The 20225-nt window shown below is 35.4% G+C and overlaps 1 protein-coding gene across 3 annotated transcripts in view; it reads right to left on the minus strand.

Moving 5' to 3' along the window:
* CNTNAP5 (contactin associated protein family member 5) overlaps positions 1-20225 on the minus strand; it is a 723905-nt gene that overhangs the window by 400272 nt on the left and 303408 nt on the right. The window lies entirely within an intron of this gene.

Below are 20225 nucleotides of genomic sequence, written 5' to 3' on the forward strand. Positions count from 1 at the left end.
CTTTTCAACTATTCCATTGTTAATTGTTACAAGGTTCTGTTTTTTATGTGATTTATTTTCACATTTTCTTGTGAAGTTTAAGCAAAGGAACACATAGCATGGGAGCTATTTGGCACACTAAAATTATACTTTCCTAGCCTTCATTTAGATGAATGATTTCTGGAGTAGAAATTTTTGTGCAGGTGGAATTCAAAGTTTCATATCTATTTTTTTTCCCATTAGAACAAAATACACATAATAGCAAATTTATCAGTTTAATCATTTTAAGGTACATACTTCAGTGTCATTAAGTACATTCACATTGTTATTCAACTATCACTCTTCATCCCTAGAACTTTTTTATCATCCTTATTGTACCTAATCTTTAAGATTGGTTATCAGCTAGCACACAGATCTTTTTTCTTTTTTGCTTCATTAGAAGTCATCTGCCTTTCTTACTGACCTAAGTATTCATAGATAAACCTTGATAGCTAATGTTCTTCAATCCCAAGAAATCAGTAGATCCATTGGTTTATCAAATGGCCAAAGTAAACACCAAGTAAAGTAGTTTATCTATTTAATGAAATCTATTTTCAAAGACCTGAATCTCAGTCTTGGTATATCCTTAAAATACTTGTGAATTTAGGGTACCTTGAAAAATCTGTCATTTCTGCTGCACATAAAACACACAATGGCTAATAAACCTGACATAAAACAGTTGATATAATCACTATCATATATCATAAAGTAGTTTATGAAGAAGTCACTTTCTACTTTGCATCTATACTTACAGCAAAACCTTTGTGTAAGAGAATGACTTGGTGAAGAGATATTCTTCAAGAGTCAAGTCCAGAATTCAAGTCCACATATTTCTCAATGTTTGCCCATTTTCTCTATATCTAAAAATAACATTTTTATTTGGCAGGCTTGTTCTTCCATATGTTATGCTCCCTACTTTAGTAACTGGTACAGGTATAAAATTTCCACAATCCTTTGCTCACTTAGGATAAGCTCTTCTCTGTAGAGTTTAGTTATTTTTAAAATCTAATTTTGTCCATACTTCTTTGATGTATGCATTTGTGGGGGTGAAAGATTGACGATTCTGTAGTTTTGCATTCTTTGAATAGAGTGAAAAGATTTTATGTTTTTCTACAACCTAACTGAGGCACCTTCCCTTCCTCTGGATTCCCTCTTAAGCATGTGTTGTACAGCTCACCTTCCTCATGTAATCTCCTAGGGTCTGTAGCATCTCTTATCTAACCGAGCTTTCAATAGGACCTTATTCACACTGAGAGTGATAGGATGCCCCCTCCTGGGTTCTATGTAAGTTGTAGACTGAGTATATCTTAAATTTACATTGAAATATTGGTTGCATAATTCCAGATAAAAGGCTTATTTTGTTACCTTTGGACTTCTTTATAAGATCTCTTAACTTATGTATTGTGTACTCTGATGAGTGGATCCTGGATTACCATCAGAAAGAGCAATCTTCTGACACCATTGTGTAATACTGGACAAGCTACTTAATCCTTCTGAATCATACTATCTTACAGTCTTATGATAGCAAAGTCTTACAGTCCCAAAATCATACTACCCCAGAGTCTTATCATTTGCAGTTTCATAGTTTCATAGTCTCATGTCCAAGCAGATCCAAGGACTCAAAGTTATGAGATCTCAAATCATGCAGTGTGTGGTCCCAGGGCCCTCCTGGAGCCAGCAGTGGAAAATCAGCTCAGAAACATTTAAACGTACAAGCAGATTGAGTCTAGAGAAAATTGCAACCAAACTTCCACCAAGCTCATCTTCTGACGAAATCAAAGACAATCACCACTTGCAATGCAGAAGTTGTAGACTGAGATGAAAAACAAGGAAGACATTCTTTCTTTCCTCGTGTTTGAATCCCAAGGCCCTGTTGGATGCCTTAAGTTACCACCTACCCAAAGCCAGCTCAATGGTTGAAGATACTCTAACAACAATAAGAATGACAGCTGAGTTTTCATGAGAAATATTGGAGACAAGCAAATGTCAAAAGTAGGAAACTGTCAACCCAGCAATTTATATCCAGCAAAAATAGCTTTTAAATCTAAAGTAAAAATAAACAATGTTTTATATAAATAAAATCTGAGACAATGTATTACTTACAGACTCCCACTGGTAATAATTGCTAAATAAGTTCTATAATCTGAAGAAATTGATGCCAGGTAGAATTCTCAGTGTATAGGAAGGAATGAAAAGCACTTAAAGTGGGTAAATATAAGAGTCTATTTGTTTTTTCTTAAATGTTTTAAACATCAATGCACAATTTAAAGAAAAATAATATTGATGTATTGTGATGTTTATAACATACATAGAAGTAAACATATGCCAATAAAGCCATAGATGATAGAATATAAGATAAATAGAATTATAGTATATCGAGGTTTTAACATTATATATAAAAGAATATAATGTCAATTTGAAGTGAATTGTGATAAGATAAGGATGCATAAAAATAAAACAAAGATGTATAGTCACAAAAACAACATACAACAAAAACGTAACAACTGCTTTAATACAAAATATGATGAGAAATGAGAAAAAAACAGGGGAGAAAAATAAAAACAAATTTCACAATAGTAGATTGAAACGTACCCAACTGGTAATTACATGAAAAGAAAACTGAATAAAATTCCAATTAAATGGCAGAAGTTGTCAGACTAGATACAAAATAATAACAATAAATCCCATCTATATGCTTTTTACGTGGCACCCTTTTTTAAAAATAAAGATTGACAGGTCGAAACTAAGATGATGGGAAAAGATATTACATGCTAATAGTAGGCATAATAGACTTGGAATTCCTGTATTAATATCAAACAAAATAGGCTATATTTCAAGATACAAGGAACATTTGAAGATTATAAAAGGCCAATTTATCATAAAAAACCTAAATGTGTATGCATCTACATTACAGATTCAAAATATTAGAAGCAAAATATGACAGAAACAAAAGGGGAAAAAATCTTCAGCTTTAGTTAGTTTTTAACATCTTCTATTAGTAGTTGATTGGCTAAGTGGAAAAAGTCAGCAAGGACATAGAAGATTCAAACAATACTATCAGTGAAAATAACCTAATGAAAGTTCATATAATATGTCACTGAACAACTGGAAATTTTACATTGTTTCATTCACTAAGAGAGACCCTGACCTAGATGATAAAGTACCAGTAAAACCATCCAGTTTGTTTTCTAAGCACAACTAAATAAGTTATAAATTGACAATAATAAGCTACTTAGAAAATTCTCAAATATTTGGAAGCTAATCAGTACACTTCTAAATAGCCCATAGGTCAAAGAAGAAATCATAATGCAAATTAGAAAATAAGTTTAAATTAAGTAGTAATAAAAACAACATACCAAAATGTGTGGAACACAGTCAAAGCAGTCCTTAGAAGAAAATGCATTGCTTTAAAGTCTATATGAATGAAAGGTAAATGTAAGCTTCCACCTCAAGAAGATAGATAAAGTCTAAATAGAACTCAATATATTAGTAGATTAGAATACTACTCAACAATAAAAAATTATAAACTACTGATATCTATAACAAAACATTATATTGAGTAAAAAAAGCCAATCATAAAGAGTCCACACTGTTTGATTCTAGAAGAGAAAGAACTAAGCTGTGATGATAAAAATCAAATAAGTAATTTTTTTGGTGATAGGAGGCAGAAAATGACTGCAAAGAATGTTCATTGATTCATTTGAGCATAGTATCTTTGTGAGATAAGACATATGTATTATCTTTATTTTAGAGATAAAACATTAGTTTTAAAGTTTAAATCATAAATCAAAAATTTATAAAATTGGATCTGGATTACAGAGATTCTAATTAAAGTCCCATGACTCTTTTAGGTCACTTCCATTATCACCCCCATATGCCAGGTTTCTAAAGAAAATCAAATAATTGCTATGTCACAATAATATTTAAAATTTTTGATGGACTTCTTCACACCAGACATTTGGTAGGCCCTCTAAATATTTTATCATATTCATTTATCATCAGAAAGCTTTAGCCAACTCCCTCACTAAAGAGAGCACCCAAAGACACACTCATACACATATGTTTAAACCTTTCTGAATTTGTAATACATTTTACAATTGTATGGTCAGTCAACATAGGTGTTTCCCACCTCACCATGAGACCCTGGGAATTAGAAGTTAATTCTGAACCACTTTTCAGAAGTTTTTTTTTTTTTTGTTTTTTTCCCCTCACCCCACCTCAAGCAATATTATATTATATTTGGGAATAGACCTTGTACTGTTGTCATGAGATTAATGTTATTATTATTGTTTTAAAATAGCATGCACATGCTTCTTGATAAAGCTGTTCATTGATTTCATTCCTATCTGAGAACATGGTGCAGGAGTTGGTCTTTCATCCTATATTTCTTCTCTTATAGTTAAAGAAACATGAGGTTTAGAGAACTTAAGTTCTTCTGTGCTTATAAAAATGAAGTAGAATATGAAAGAGGAGCCCAGGGAGGCCTCATCATATGGAGCATGTAGGAGGACAATTAAGTAAATGAAAGGAGTTCACTAGAGTCAGCACTCAGCTCCTTCCCCTTGAATACTCATTTCTTGACATTAAACAGCATTGAGGTTATAAGTGGAAGAACCTGAGGCCATAATAAAGTTGCTGATATTTTTCTCCCACTTAATTAGGCAGCTAAATGGAGAGGTCATAAACTGTGAGGCTAAGACAGGAGCATCACTGGCATTATCAATGGAGGGAAGACAGATCTGGGTTAGCTGCCACCAGAGTAACTCACTGAATTCAAAGGATACGCCATATGGAGTCAACCCACACTGATGACTTTGACTGGCAGTGAGATTGCAAGTAACCAGATGTGACAGGAAAGATAATATTAATTTGTCTAACTGCAGTCTGGGCAGGAAATAACAGGCACAACAACAAAATTTCGCCTCAGTAACCTTAACAGGGAATATTCCCAATTCTCAGGGAGACTTCTATTTTAAGTCTGGGGCTTTGCCAAACATACCACATTGCCTGAGAAATTATTTTAAGAGAAGCAGTAGGATGAGAAGGAAAAGAGATGAGCACTGGGTGCCTATGTAAACCACCTGCTGATTTGCTCAGTTGTCCCCAGCTAGGCACTCGGACTATAATTTCCTTGGGAATATAGATCACATCTCATAATAAACTGGAATGTCTAGCCCAGCACATGGAATACAGTATTTCTTAAAGCTATGCTGACATAGCATTCAGTAACCCATGCTGAATCTGTATAGTTGTTTCAAAATCAGTGACTTACAAACAGAATCTTAATGTTGCTCACACTGTTATTAGTGAGTTGCTGAATGACTGAGTGATGAATAAACAGAGAAACATAACTGTTCTGAATCTTGGTTTTCTCATTGGGAAATGATGAAAATATATTTTCCAGAGCAGTTGCAAATCTTATATTAAATACTGTACGCAAATGACATTATGCGTTATAGATTCTCACCAATACAGGCAATACTCAAAGAGAGAGATAAGAGGGAGACAGACACAGACAGAGAAAGACAGAGAGACAAGAAAGATTCCAATTGCTATTTTTGTGTCAAAATTTTTTTCTGTGAGAATATATTCTGAAGCAGTGACTTATTAATATCCTCAAGTCCCATACAAGGCATTTGTCAGTCATACTTAAATTTTCTGAATGGGATTCAAAGGGCTGTCCCCCACAAAAAGTGCAAACTAAAGCTAAGGAAGGACCAGCAGCCCAGAACTAATTAGAAATCCATGGTTTTTTTTTTTCTAAATTTAATAAGTCATTTTTAATAAGGCAGAGGTTAATTAACATGCAAACTACAAAGTTGAAGCTAAAATTGATAAACCTGCTCAGGCTTCAGTGTTCCAAATGCTGTTCAGAGGTATGTGCCGAAATAGATTTCAAACAAGAGTTTATAGAAAAGAAAATGGGAGTTAGGTGTTAGGCACTGGCCACTATTGGTAACTGTTAGGAATTTTAAAATAATAGTATTTAGAGGGGGTGAAAAGAAGAATTAAACTTTTTTTCCCTACACTTCCTTGTTTGTAGTACAATGCTGATTATGTCATTATAAGTGCATATGTGGTATACATATATGCTTGCAATGTTATATGAGCAATTCATTAATTTGATTAGAAGACAACCTACTTGATTGCTGTATAAAAAAGGTTCTGAAGAGGATAATTAATCCACGCTCTCTTCATCCTGACTCCTTTGCCTGCTATGACCTCTAGAGTAGAGGAAAACTCAAGGATTCAAAGATACACTAGAGAAAAACTGTCATTCATTCTTGACTTTGATGACAAGCTGACAGGGGAATTTAGGTGCAGCCACACTAGCTAGCTACAAGCATGCATTCATGTCCTGGTCCGGTATCTTCGGAGCTGTGTGCTCTTACTCTTTCCGGGTTGTGGACAGTATCACTAAAGACATACTAGTCTGTCTATGGAAATGACCTCCAATGGGTCATCCCAGCCCTGATAACTTTATCACACACGTGTTCTTGTGCAGTCATGGCCCAAGTTGTCATTTTGACTTTAGTCTCCCAGTCCTGATCTTAGCTGTCTGTCGGTCACGCTGAAATGTGATTACTATGTGGCTGATTCAGAAAATGAAATCATAAGTGAAATCTTAATATTGGCCTCTTTATTATTAACTTACTCATATTTAAGTTATTTGCAATGCAAATCTCATCAGATAAATTCTTTAAACATACTACTGAAACCCCATTCTAAAAGATTGCACATGATATCTTCAATTAAATGCCTCTCCTACTAGAGACTCCAGTGCCATTAGTTACCAACACTCAACCTCATGCAGAAACAGCTGCCTTCTCATAGGCATAGCACCCCATAGCCATAGAGTATCCATATCTCTACCTCCAGGACCCTCATCAAAAGTGATTGATTAACACTTTTTTTTCATCATTCTCTCAGTTAGACGAACCAGTGTGTTCCTCCTTAGACTCTTTGTATTAATATTCTTCCAAAAATGATTTGAGCACAAATAGAATTCTCTAAGTGTCAAGAGTTATAAGTACCAAGAAAGGGCATTGGTAAAGCTGTCTGAAAGTAAAAGTTTGAAGGACTCTCAAATCACCATCAGCCTCTTCCCATTTAAAGCTTTACAGCTAAGCATCATTGATTTAAAGGACATTTCTGAAATAAATTGCTCAAAACTCTTCCTAGAACAATAGAAACCTTATGTATATAATTAGGCTGTCAGCTTCCCTTTGACAACTACAGTGTCTTGGTCAATTTTTACTAGAAAATAAAATATAATCAACTAGTAATGTAGAAATCATGTATATCAAGCTGCAGCTAAGTAGAAATGTGCTGTTGTTGCTCACTGACATGGATGATCCAGAGCACTAATTCTTCACGAGGACACTATACAAGTGAAGATAGATATTTGTTTAAATATAAGTACATGCATATGACATCAAAATCTTCTATTTCCATTGATGTGTTTGTTCAGAGGCTCTGATTTCTGTGTGACCTGTGTTATAAGTATAAGGAGTAATAAAGCGAATGTTGACAACAGTGTCATATATTTATGTTTCCATCTCTGTGCTGAGAGCTATAAACTCAACACATATGACAGCTTGGCCATATGGTGCACAACCAGAAAAAAATGAAATATCCACTTAGCAAAATCAGACACTTCATACTCCACTAAAGCAAAAACAAAACAAAACAAACAAACAAACAAAAAAACAATACCTTCCCCTTTCTTTGAGTTCTGAAAAAGAAATAGAAATCTTTCTGAACTTACTCCTTGGTGAGATGGAAATTAAGCAGAGTGTTGACAAGAGAGCCTGGCCTTCTATTACAGGACTTGGAGTTGAGGAGAGACGCTGCAATGAGGGCTGGGCCTCAAACTACAGAGTCCAAACGCTGTGGCCAGGGTAAAGCCCTGGGGCCAAAGGAAAACGATAAAAAAAAAAATATGGAAAGAGTGCAGAGCTCTGCAGCTCCTTTATGTACATTATGATAGTTTTAGTCAATCTTGCCAATTCCTTTTCCCCTCCTCAACACAATCCATCCTTCTTTCTTGCTTTATTTTCCTTCCTAAGCTCATCTTGATTGGCTGTTTGTCTCTCTCCTGACACTGCAATCTCCATGAGAAGAGAGTCTTCTTCTAGAATGACAGATGAGGGGTTACCCCATAGAGATTTGTCAAATGAATGAATGAATACTATGTGGCATGCATTCCAGTAATTTTTGTTCACTATAGAACCTTGTTATTTTTTCATGGTGCATCTTAAAGGAATTGTGCTCCATAGAAATATGAATATAAAGTCATAATAAGAGAACTTAACATTCACAGCTTTTGGTGGAGAACCAAAGATCAAAGTTTTAAGATATTTTCTCAATGAAATATCACTAGTTGAAGGGGGAATTAAAACAATATTACATACAGAGTTCCTTCCACTACCACAGCTGACTTTAATGTTCTTATATATATAATAGAACATTTCAGAGTAAAGTTTCAATGTATATAGTTAAGAACCCCTGTGCTAGCTAACTTATCAGAAACTGTTTGAAGAAGTATCAGGAATCAGTGTGTAGCACATGTAGCCCATACTTCTTCCTTGATGGCAGTCTGGGGCTATGAGGGTCCAGTTGTTGACCCTATAAGCTACTGGAGACTATAGGTCTACAGTCTGTGGGTTCTTACATTTAATTGACCAGAGAATAGGCTACGCCCCTGGTACTAGACCTTTGAGTGTTAAGTGATGACTAAAAGGCTCTAGGATGTTCTTCTCATTATTTCTTCCCCAGAATTTTTCTGCCTCATTTCTAAATGTCAGTGTCTACACCAGCACATAAACCTCATAGTTAATTTTCTCCTAAGATAATTTAACTTCCCTGAGTGAGAACCTTGGAAGAGACGGCAGAGTCTCACTGAAATAAGAACAGAAAAGCAGACATAATGTCGTTTTTGTTTTTGTTTTTGTTTTTGTTTTTTTAATTCTTTTTCCTGAGACCTGGATCTCAAACTAGCACTCTGCAGAGAAGATGTAAGCTCAGTGTCAGCCTTTGGCAAAATTCTATAATAGGCCCAGTTCATCATGAATGATCCTTTTGCTTTCTTTCTCACTCCTTTGTTCCATTTCTGCTCTTATCTGACTTTCAACTTTTTCTTTCAAATTGTTAGTAGCTCAAGAAATAACCCTTCCCAGGGAAAATCAGCATTTAATTTTTTTAAAAGAGATACTTAAAGCACAAATGAATTGAAAGGAAGGAAGGAAGGAAGGAAGGAAGGAAGGAAGGAAGGAAGGAAGGAAGGAAGGAAGGAAGGAAGGAAGGAAGACATAACTGTACATGCTAAAATCACTAATTTCTGGTCCTAAATTGGCTGGCTAATAAACCAAGGCAAAATACCTGGGTGTTTGCTGCAAGCTCTTTGGTCTGGCCCTGAGTAAATAAAAAACCTAAGTATAGTTCACCTTCCTCCATCCTCACCACCACTCTCATCATCTCTTCCCTGTATTATTGCAATAGCCTCCCAATAATCTTTCTCTCTCCAGTGTTACACCCAACTAATCAATCTGTCAAGAGAGTTCATTACGTTAAGATCAATGATTCATTTCTCAGTATACCTTCTAAAGCTGTCTATTTTTTAAAGCATCTCCTGCTTCTCTCCTCACCATGCCCTTCTTCTGCCATATCAAAATGTTAAAAGTTCCCTCAAGAACACCAACAAATGCCTTTTTTAAAGCATCTTCTCCACTGGGCTCTTCCCAAACTCTTTGTTTAAGCTGGCGACACACTCCTTGTTTATTGTCTCTTCTGTAATAGCAACATATCAGCAAAAAGGCTGGAATTTATATGCTATAGTCTGAAAGTCTCTTCTTCTTGACAGCAGTCTCCTTGAGGACCTCTGCCCTCATTCATTTTGTGTCTCTAGCACCTGGCACAATGCTATAGAACACAGAAGGTGGTAAATGCATGACATCTTCATTCTTCATTTCATTTATTATCTCTGATCCCCCTTGATAAATAGTACTGAATCCTTGGCTGCATGATGAAGTATAAAGTTGCTGGGCTTCAGAGGGTAGGTATGCTTGAAAATCACCTACTGTCATTATTTTATGTATAGCCAATGGCCATTTATATCATCTGTCAGAATTTTGATTTCTTTATCTATTAAATTGAGATAATAATACTTATGGAAGAAATTTTACATTAAAACTTTTCTTATCAAAAAAAAAATCCCTTGGAACTATAGGTTAATTTAGTACTTCTCCAATAGTTTGTAACAGTGAGTTCCAATGCCTACATTAATCATCCTTCCAACTGATCCTGTGCATAAATACCAGGGAGGTATGTGTGCTCATATCAAATGCAGAGGATCAAAACTGAATAAGTGTGTTTGTACCTCACTGCATGAAGGAACACTCAGTCTCTGTTCATACTTTGCTTCATTCCCAGATTTAAGTAGTGATTTTCAGACTGTTCTACACTTGATCTGACTTTGATGTTGACAATGTTTGAACCGAGTCAAACAGGTGTTCTAAATTGTGTGGCTTGACGTTTAAGGCCCTCTAAGCTTATCTCATTCTGTTCTATGTGTCTGATTTCTCACAATGACTGCATGCACTGTAAACTCCAAAAACTAAACTATTTGCTGTTGTTGGTCATAGATATTACATGCAATCTTGTTGCAGTACTTTTGTGCTATGACTTTGTAGTATTTCAGTATGGAGTTGGCAGGATGGACTCTGCACTGTTTCTAAATTAAAATCTCTGCTCTAAAACTTATTGAATCTGAGAACTTGGGCAAGTATTTAATTTTTCTGTTCTAATATTTTTCCAACTTTAAAATGGGAATAAAAGTACATTCCTCACGGGATTATTGAGAGGCATGTGTGCGTATTTGTGCATATGTATGTGTTTGTGTGTGCATGTGTGTAATAGTTCATATTTCATGCCAGAATTATTCTACATAATGTATAAATTGCTTAGATATTACTTAGACTAGTTCTGGCATGAATGTGAAGTTCTGGCATAATGTGTGACCTATATAACTGTTAATACTACATTTAGTCCTACATGTTTAGTTAAATCAAAATTTTTCTTCAAGGTCATGTCAAATGTTGACTCCTTAATTAAACAAATTCCAATTCTCAAGGTAAAAGAGGGAGGAGGATGAACATTTATTGAATGAAAATTTTAGTTCAGGTACATGTTCTCCATCAATCCTTGTCACAGACTCTGCTATTTCTAGGCATTTAGGAAATGAGAAAACTAAGACCTACAGGTCCAGTAAACTACCCACAGTGGGGCTGTGACATGAGCCCTGGTTTGTACATCTGTTTAAATCTCCAATCTCTCTGCTCAGTACTGTTGTTTCTCAGGAGCCATAATACCCCTGCTCTCTGAACTGCCATTGTGCATTATTTCTAACTCTATCTTGGCACTTAATACATTTTAACTTGTATTTTAGTGAGGTATAGTGAGGTATATACATACCCAGTCTTCATTATGAAAGAATAAACTTTTCAGAGCAAGAAGAATATGTGTGTGTGTGTGTGTGTGTGTGTGTGACTTCCACACTTGTCTAGCATCATGTATTTAAAAAGTGCTTAAAACTTGGCCTTATACAGCCTATATCCCGCCTTCCCTCTTTTCTCTGTGTTCATTCTTTTGTTTTATCAATGGGCATGATTGTTTCTTCTATTAGATTCTACATTTCTTAAATAAATTGAATTTTTGGAAGATTCTCTCACCCTATCATTTATTGTGAGGTAAGATATAAAGTTTTTAAATAGAATTTTGCTGAATTCAAAACTAACTAAATAAAAGATGGCTGTGGTTCTAGGTCTTGATAATATCATAAAATATTAAGTCAAAATTTGAGCTTGACAAGATACCTATGAAGTATAGGTAGACTTCATGAGTCTCAAAGGAGTCAGTACAGTCAAAGGAAGGGTGAAATGCAACCAAATGGGCTGTGATCTTGTCTCTACCATGATGGAATCTTGGTAAAATATTTTCCCTCCCTTTGCTTTGTTTCCTCCTCTGTGAAACAGGGATTTTAGAAAACTACTATAAGGATGAAAGGCAATGGTATGTGTAAAATATTTAGTGAGTCTTGCATGCAGCTAATGCCCAATACATGTTCATTATCATTTTCCTCTTCTCATTGTTAATAAGTCAGTTCTCAAGATAGGATCAGGATAGGCTCAAATTATCCATAGAAATCTAAGCCACTCTCTGCCAGAGACTGAATTTGTAGTACTGGTCCAGTGATGCATCATTTCTGTCTCCCATCTTTCCACGCTCTTTATTCTTTTTGTATTGATGGTTAGAGAAAATACATGACAACAGCCACAACTAAGTATTAGACATGTATAAAATATGACTAACATCACACACAGATGGTTCTCTAATTTAATCTGAACATTTTGGTTACTAGAAGCCAGGAAAAGCTGATAATTTGAAGCTGTTTTTTTTCTTCATTTATGTATATAGGAAAATTGTACATTTGTTTTGTTGAAAATAAAATACAATGCTTCAGTGGGTCCCTTTGTCTTGCTAATGTGAAGCCATGATCCTGTTCTTGTCACATGAAACCTGAAACGGCGGCATGTGTAGCTGCTTTGCATAGTATCTGAGCCCAGAGCAAGACTGAGCCTAGCTGAGGGGAAGTGCATCCTGCCTCGTTTCACTAGACCCCTGGGGGAAGCAGGCACCCATGTTTTTGAAGCACAGGAGGTCTGGTCAGAGATGACTTGGAGAAGCAGTTACATGAGTCCCTGCAATATAATGATGTACTACTGGGTAGAGAAAGGAACCAGCCGGGTACCTGCTAGGAGGTTCTGAACTAAGAATTGATCTAGGATATTTAACACATTATCATCAGTTTAAAGATTTTCTATGTTGTAATTTTTTTTACTTATATTCCTGAGCTTCTTCTCATCTTCAAACCCAATAATAAAGTTTTACCTGATCTTCAGAGAATTACTAGAGGGAACTGTGTCTTTACTTGGCTGAGATAAATAGTAACAGCCATTGTGGATTCGAGGATCATGCAAGCATTCTTTAGTGTCTCAGAAATATTTGGAGGTCAGAGCAGTCATGAAAAATGAAGGCTTGGCTCATGCCATTTACAAGGTAAGGAAAGTGTGTCATTGGAAGACCAGAGAGCTCAGGGATGTCACATGACACAGGCTTTACAGTTTATGCTACGTTTTGCAATGGTAAATAGCCATGGATTCAAATCTAATCAAAACTAAACTCACTTAGCTAACGTCTCCCAATCCTAGGCCTAAATAAATTGATTAGCAAAATAATAATAATAATAATAATAATAATAATAAACAAATAAATAACAAAAATAAAATGAGCTAATATTTAGAAATTGGTTACAAAATTAACTAAAAAGCCAAATAACTTTTAAAAGTGTTCTGAGGTCAGTCAGTCTAGGTTAGTCACAATTGTCTGTACATACTTAAATACATCTAAGGAAGAGTTCTGAAAGGGATTAAACCAAAAGTGCATCTTCATAATTTCTCAGTTAACCTGAAACCCAATTGCCAAAACAAATTAATCAAAGCATGTTTTTTGGTTTGTGCCTGACCTACTTTCCTTCCTACTTTATTCCTTCCTTCTTTCCTTCTTCCCTTCCTTCCTTCCTCCCTCCATTTTTTTCTTTTGGCAAAGAACAACAAAATATAAATAATAAGTCAGAATTATTCAAATATTATATTTAGAAAATAAATCTGAAAAACTTATTCAGAGCAGAAGCTAGGGATTCTATAAGAGAGGGCAGGAATGGATAAATAAATTGCAATATGGCTTTACTTCTTGTGATATAATCTCAGTCTTAATTTCCAATGTGGCTATCAAAATATGCTAGAGCTCCTTCTCTATTTTAAAATATTTAGTTTTGTGAACTTACTTATTGAGATATTTAGAGATTTTATTTAATTAACCCATTTTCAGAGACTTGAAAAGACAACTGGTTTAAAAGATTAGCATTCTCTTAACTGTTTTCCTTTTTAAGGCAATTAAAGTCATTTTTTTCCATCATCAGGGGTAATTGTTGCATACATACCCTTTTATCCTGTTTAGATTATTTGACTGTTCCCTTCTCAAATTTTATAGTTCTTCACTCCTACTAACATTTCTTCACAGTAAGCAATATTGGTGTACAGTAAAAGCTAACTGGCCCTTTAAAAGTTCCCCTGGTAAATATTTTTATATTTCAATTTAAATTTCTTGGGCACAAAGTAGAGAGAAGTCAATTTATTCTGTGTCCTACATCCAGATTCATGTCCTTTCTCGTGATTCTCACTGGGAGCATTGTTTCATTACTTGCTCCTTGCTTTTTTCACCTGTCATTCCTAGTGCCTAGTGTCACCCTCCTGTGTGTGTTTGTGTGTGTGTTTGTTTGTTTGTTTGTTTTGGTGAGAAAAGAGTGTGCTCTGGATTAATGAGTCTGCTAACACTGGTTCTGTTTTGATTTTCTACACAAGAATTAAATTAAAAGACTCTAGAGATTACAAAGCAAATACTGAGGTAGATTACCAAACAACTATTCACTCAGTGCTAGAGGAAATTTATGGAGGGCAATGAGTGAAGGAGGCTGCTTTCTTTCATTGTTATTGCCTGCATCACACCAGATACAAAGTGATGCAAACAGATCAATAAGTTGAACTCAGCAACATGACTTCATCAATTCCATTCATTTTTATGATCAAATTGTGTCTTCTTTCATTTTAAATATTCTGTTTTCTATTCTCATTAACATATCTAAATATGTTAATAGTTTAAAATGTAAATATCTTAAGTATCGAAAGTATCCTATCTCTTACATAGTTTTCTTATAAATATTTTTCACCTATTATATAATAGTTTTTTTTTCAAATTTGTTATTTTAGCTAATTCCCTAAACAGTCTCTGTACATCGAATATTTGTCTCTAGATAAAGACATAGACTCACAGAATTAAAATATCTTGGCCAAGGCACACCTCTGGCAACTTGTAGAATCGGGATTCAAATTCATGCTGATTTGTCTTCAAAATTTAACTTTTCTACTGGGCAAAGCAGAATAATATAAGAATCTGCAGTTTCCTGAATTGATGTTCAGAAAAAAATACTTGCTAGTGTTGTGCAGAAATACTTTTACTGAATTGTCATTAGTTATAAATATCACAAACAGAAGAGAATATCTTTTCCTTTTCTTATACAAAATAATTGTTGAGCTGCATTTTTGTCAACCCATCTATTTATTTCATGTAAAACTATTATTCAATATATTGTCCATGATGATATTCAATGTCTTTATATATGGGTTTGATGAAATAATTCCTTATTGAGTTTAATCATAGGGAAATAACTAATTTACTATAAAGCTGTTAATGTGTCTTTTCTATTACTTTAGATGTAGAGTATGCAACTCAACATGTTATCATTTTTTCCTTAGCTGCTAGGAAAAAAAAAAAAAAGTATTTCTCAAGGCTCTTAGTCTACTCAATCAGGTGCTTCCAGTTATATTCTGCTTTTGCCTTCTTCAGCATGTTCATCCAGGTTACTTTGTCATCTTTCTCATGAGCTGATTGGGGCCTGCAGGTGTGGCCCAGAAAGTGAATTGGGGGGGTAGTGTGCTATGCTGGCTTTTCAGTAAAAAATCCTGTATTGGGAGGTATACTTTTCTGCATTGTGGGAAGTCAGAAGTCACTCGTTGGTGTTAACCACCAAGATGTTAGGTAGACAGGTGAGTGGTGAATCAAAGGATGCAGATGAGAAGCTAAACTACCAAAATAAATAAATAAGTAACAATAAAAAGAAGAAATAAAATAAAATAAAGGAAAAGCGGACAAAAATCTAGGAGTTCACTTGATCAGCAGTGTATTTCTGGAGCCAAGGGAAGGAACTAACACATGGTTGGTCAATAGAGAGATTGAACCAAATTTACTTGTTTTACTATATTTAGTCATGCTTTGTGGGCTCTTATACCTCTGATTTTTTTCTCTGGAACAGAATCTGGGGTGACTTTTACATCTGTGACCAACCAGCGGTTTTTTTTTTCTGTTACTGTTGAGATTTTTTTATTTTAAACAAACGTATGCTGATACTTCCTTACACTTGTTTCTACCTCTATGCTCTGTGAAAGTCAAGAATTCCTTATTTCTTGTTCCTATGCAACTGCTCCCATAAACTCCATTATTTGGACAATTAATTCATTTGTTACGTGTCTGCCTTCCATCTGTCAAAATAAAACTAGTTCTGGTGTGATAAACATAGAGAAATAAAAACATATTTTAGGAGGCTATTTAACCACATTAGGGACTACTTGAAAAGTGCCAAATGAGTTAAAAAAGAAAATGTTTTTTGTTCCTATTACTGGTAAACAGTCAACTATTTAAAAAAAAAGAAAAAAAGAAAGAAAGAAAGAGAAATAAGAAAGAAAGAAAAGAAAAGAAAGAAAGAAAGAAAGAAAGAAAGAAAGAAAGAAAGAAAGAAAGAAAGAAAGAAAGAAAGAGAAAGAAAGAAAAAAAAACTTGGTGACTTTTATTTTTGAGTAGGATTTGGAAAGAAGAACAGTGGATTATTTCCAGCAGACAATCTTTTCTCCCAAATTGTAGTGACATATATTTTTAAGCAAAGCATTTTATTATTTTCAAACTGTTCTTCTTATCTATACCTAAACATTATAACACAAGAAAGATTTTTTTTTGCCCCAAACTTTGTTTTGTTTTGTTTGTTTGTTTTTATTTGCCCATATTGAATTTAGATTTATTGAATCAGTGTTTTGGAAAAAAGAGGTGTATGGGAGAAATAAGGAGTCCCATTGCTCTCTCAGGTTCCATTGACATAGTTTAGCTGCTTTAGTTCTTGAATGAACGAACCTTGCACCCTTCTGTGTGCCTGGTATTCTGTAAGGCACTAGGGATAAAGGTAAGAACAAAAATGAGCCCTGTGATGAGAACTTAAGTTAGGCCTAGGACAGGCATTAATCAAATACTCAAACAAATAAATGCATGATTACGAAGAATAAGAAATGAGAGCATAAATATGCTCTGGAAACACATAATTCTAACATCTGGCCTAGAATGAAGGCCGAAGAAATGCCTTCCCAGAAAATTGACAAATGAGCTGAGGCTGGCTCCCCAGGCCTCTTAAAAACCAAGGCTTTTGCTAATCATGGGAAGGACATAACCAATACAGAGTGCAATAGGCCACATTCAGAGGTCCCTGCAGAGCCACATACTTGGTATACACTAGAGTGGTCTTGGTAGTGCTTTGTGCTGCTCCATGGTTTTCCTTGCCACTGCAATGGCCGCTGCCATTGTGGAGCAGAATCCCTCCCATGGAAGCTGCTCTCCCAGCTCCCAACTCCCAGCAACAACCCCCCAGCCCCTTGGCTCAAGCCCAACCCACTTGCTCCTATCCCAGAAGCATGGATTTGGTGGATGCAGTCTGTCCTCACAAATAGCCAATTAAAAATGCAAAGAGGAATTAACACATGGAGGGGGATAACTGATCGATGTAGCTGATAGATAAATTCTTACCCTTATTCCCCTGCACACACTGCTAGAATGTGCAGTAGCTTTCTTAGGCTACTGTAAAGACTTGAGGAGATATGGCAGCTTGAAATCCCCCTCTTTTATAATGGAATTCCCTCTTTCCCCCTTTCTCTCCCCTTTTCCCTCACTCTCACTTCCCTGGAATTGCACTTCTCAAAATAGCTTTGGTCTCAGGTTTTATTTTCTAAGAAATGCTGGCTAAGATAGGAGAGCAATGGAAAGAACAAAACATTGGCCTACATTCTACTTGTTTTGAACTTGGAGTATAAACTCAAATATTAAAACATAAAATCTCTTCCTTAGAAATAACAAATCCCATGAAAACAAGCTGCGAGACATCACAGCCCAAACAGCCAATTTTTGACTGTGCTGTTCCCCATGGAGTGATGATATTTCAGTTGGGCTCTCCTTGTCAGGCCACATCTGGAGCTGGAGAAGGGAGAGCTGGTGAATATTTAGAGAAGCATCTACTGAGCATGATCAGAAGAGAGTACGAGACTGGGAAGACATTTAGAAATGAGCACATGAGAAACAAGAAGACACTAACACATGTCAATTTGAGATAAACACAGAGCATGCAGAGGAGGATGGTGAAAGGTAGATAAAAAGTACCATCAGATAATCATTGAAGAAAGATGCAATTTCTTTAGTATATTTTAAATTACAGAAGCAGAACAAAATGGAGAAGTTATTAGAAGTTATGCTGTTTAAGAATGTAAGAGACTAGTTTATGTGATAGTGAATCACTATCCCCGCAAGTTGTCAAGCCTCTGCAGGGATGCTACCAAAGAGGAATTTCCTGCAGAGGGTGAGAACTGGGGTAGACTATTGTCAAGGTCATTTGCAACATAAAGAAACTGATTCTGGGCTTCAATCAAGGTTGGTACCTCCTGTAGAGGGAATCTGTATTACAAAGCTCTTACAGTCATGGATTTCCACTCCTTACTGGGCAACGACCTTCACAGAATTAAAGATAAATTTAAACAACAGTGTTTTTCTGTGTTAAGTAATTCTGAACATCTATCAGACAAATACAAGCATTCAGTTTCAATCAAGCAGGTGAGAGAGAGAACAGAGCAGCACTATCCATCACTGCCATAGGAAATGCAACTCAATGCAAAAGATTGACTGACTATATCTCCTGGTGCATTCACTCCAAGCAGTTCCCTTACTTTCTCACTCATTCATTCAACAAGTATGAACATTGTCTACATGCTGGACACTCTGGAGATCTGAAGTAAAGGATATACTCTGGAAGAATTTATAGCCAAAAGGAAGTAAATGGGAAAGAATACATTGGCATTGCTCGTGATAAAAGATGAAGTGGAAATTAGAAACGGTACTGCACCTTCATCCTTGCTGGAGTGCTTCCAGACACTTATCACTTCTCTGTATAGGGACAGTTTTCTTGTCCTGAGGGATATATATGATTGTTCTTTCTCAAGAAAGAGACACAGCTTTTTTTAAGGTAGCACTTCAGGCAAGCCTGGAATTGCATCATAATTCTGCCTCTTACTTACTACTTAAACATCTGTAAAAGCACATTCATTTATCCCAGAAATAATTTTGAGTGTCTATTCATGTGGTAATGATTATACAAGACAATTTTCATAGTCATGAAAAAAAAAAGAAAAAGAAAAACACAGACACTGTGCTTACAAAAGGTATATACTTGTCCTTATGGGACATGTAGTCATTAATTATACATTTATTTACTTAAATACTTATGTAGCATAACTGTGATAAGTGAGAGGAATGGGGGCTTAGTTTGACAATGGATGCCAAAAATAACAGCCACACTTGTCTTTCAGAATTGATATAGGTGTAAAGTGAAATGTTGCATGCAAAGTGCTTAGCATGGTGGCTGGCAAGATAGGTGATAAAACATGTTCACTATTTACATAATGCTGATAATGATGATGCTTATTCCTCTCCCATTAATGCCTCTGTGGGAGGCATTGAAAACAAACACTAACCATCCTCATCTATACATGGAAGTGTTTTTCCTGATTTTCAAGGTAGGCTTTCTTTATACATGTAAAAAACTAATTTATATCTTCAATTTATGTTTAAGTGATATATATTTTATATCAAAAAGTGAGATATGGAAGGGCACCTCTCGCTCAGTGGCTAAGGAGCACCTGCCCTTCCACAGTGACCTGTAGTAATTTGCTAAGAACCAGTTGCTCTTGTGGAAATATTCAAGGAAGTGAGTCACCTGTCGGATTCTTCAACCTGGCTGCAGGCTTCTCACTTGTCAGGGGTGGAGTCATGATGGAAAAGGCAGGCAAAGTGGGATGAACAGAAAAGCATGGGTAGGTCCACCTTTGACCCTGAGAGCATACCTCTTCTTTTTCATTCGTCAGTTATAAGATTGAAGAAATTAAATAGTAAAGGAGGAAAGAACAAATCCACAGCTTATTAAACATGTCTATTTATTTTCTAGTTAATTAGAGAATGGATATAGGCTTTCGATTAAGATAAACTTGGAATGAAATTTATTTACTTTTTATAAGCCTCAGTTTACTCATCTTTAGCATGAAGATAATGTGCCTTTCCCAAATAGGGATTAAGATGCAACATATGTAAAAGATTTTACATATAATAATAATTACTCAATAAATGACTTTTTCCTTACTTATTGCCCAAAGTTTACCTCCTTTCTCTATCCT

The sequence above is a fragment of the Rousettus aegyptiacus genome, unplaced genomic scaffold (genome assembly GCF_014176215.1).
Source record: "Rousettus aegyptiacus isolate mRouAeg1 unplaced genomic scaffold, mRouAeg1.p scaffold_m13_p_2, whole genome shotgun sequence".
Lineage (NCBI taxonomy): Eukaryota > Metazoa > Chordata > Mammalia > Chiroptera > Pteropodidae > Rousettus > Rousettus aegyptiacus.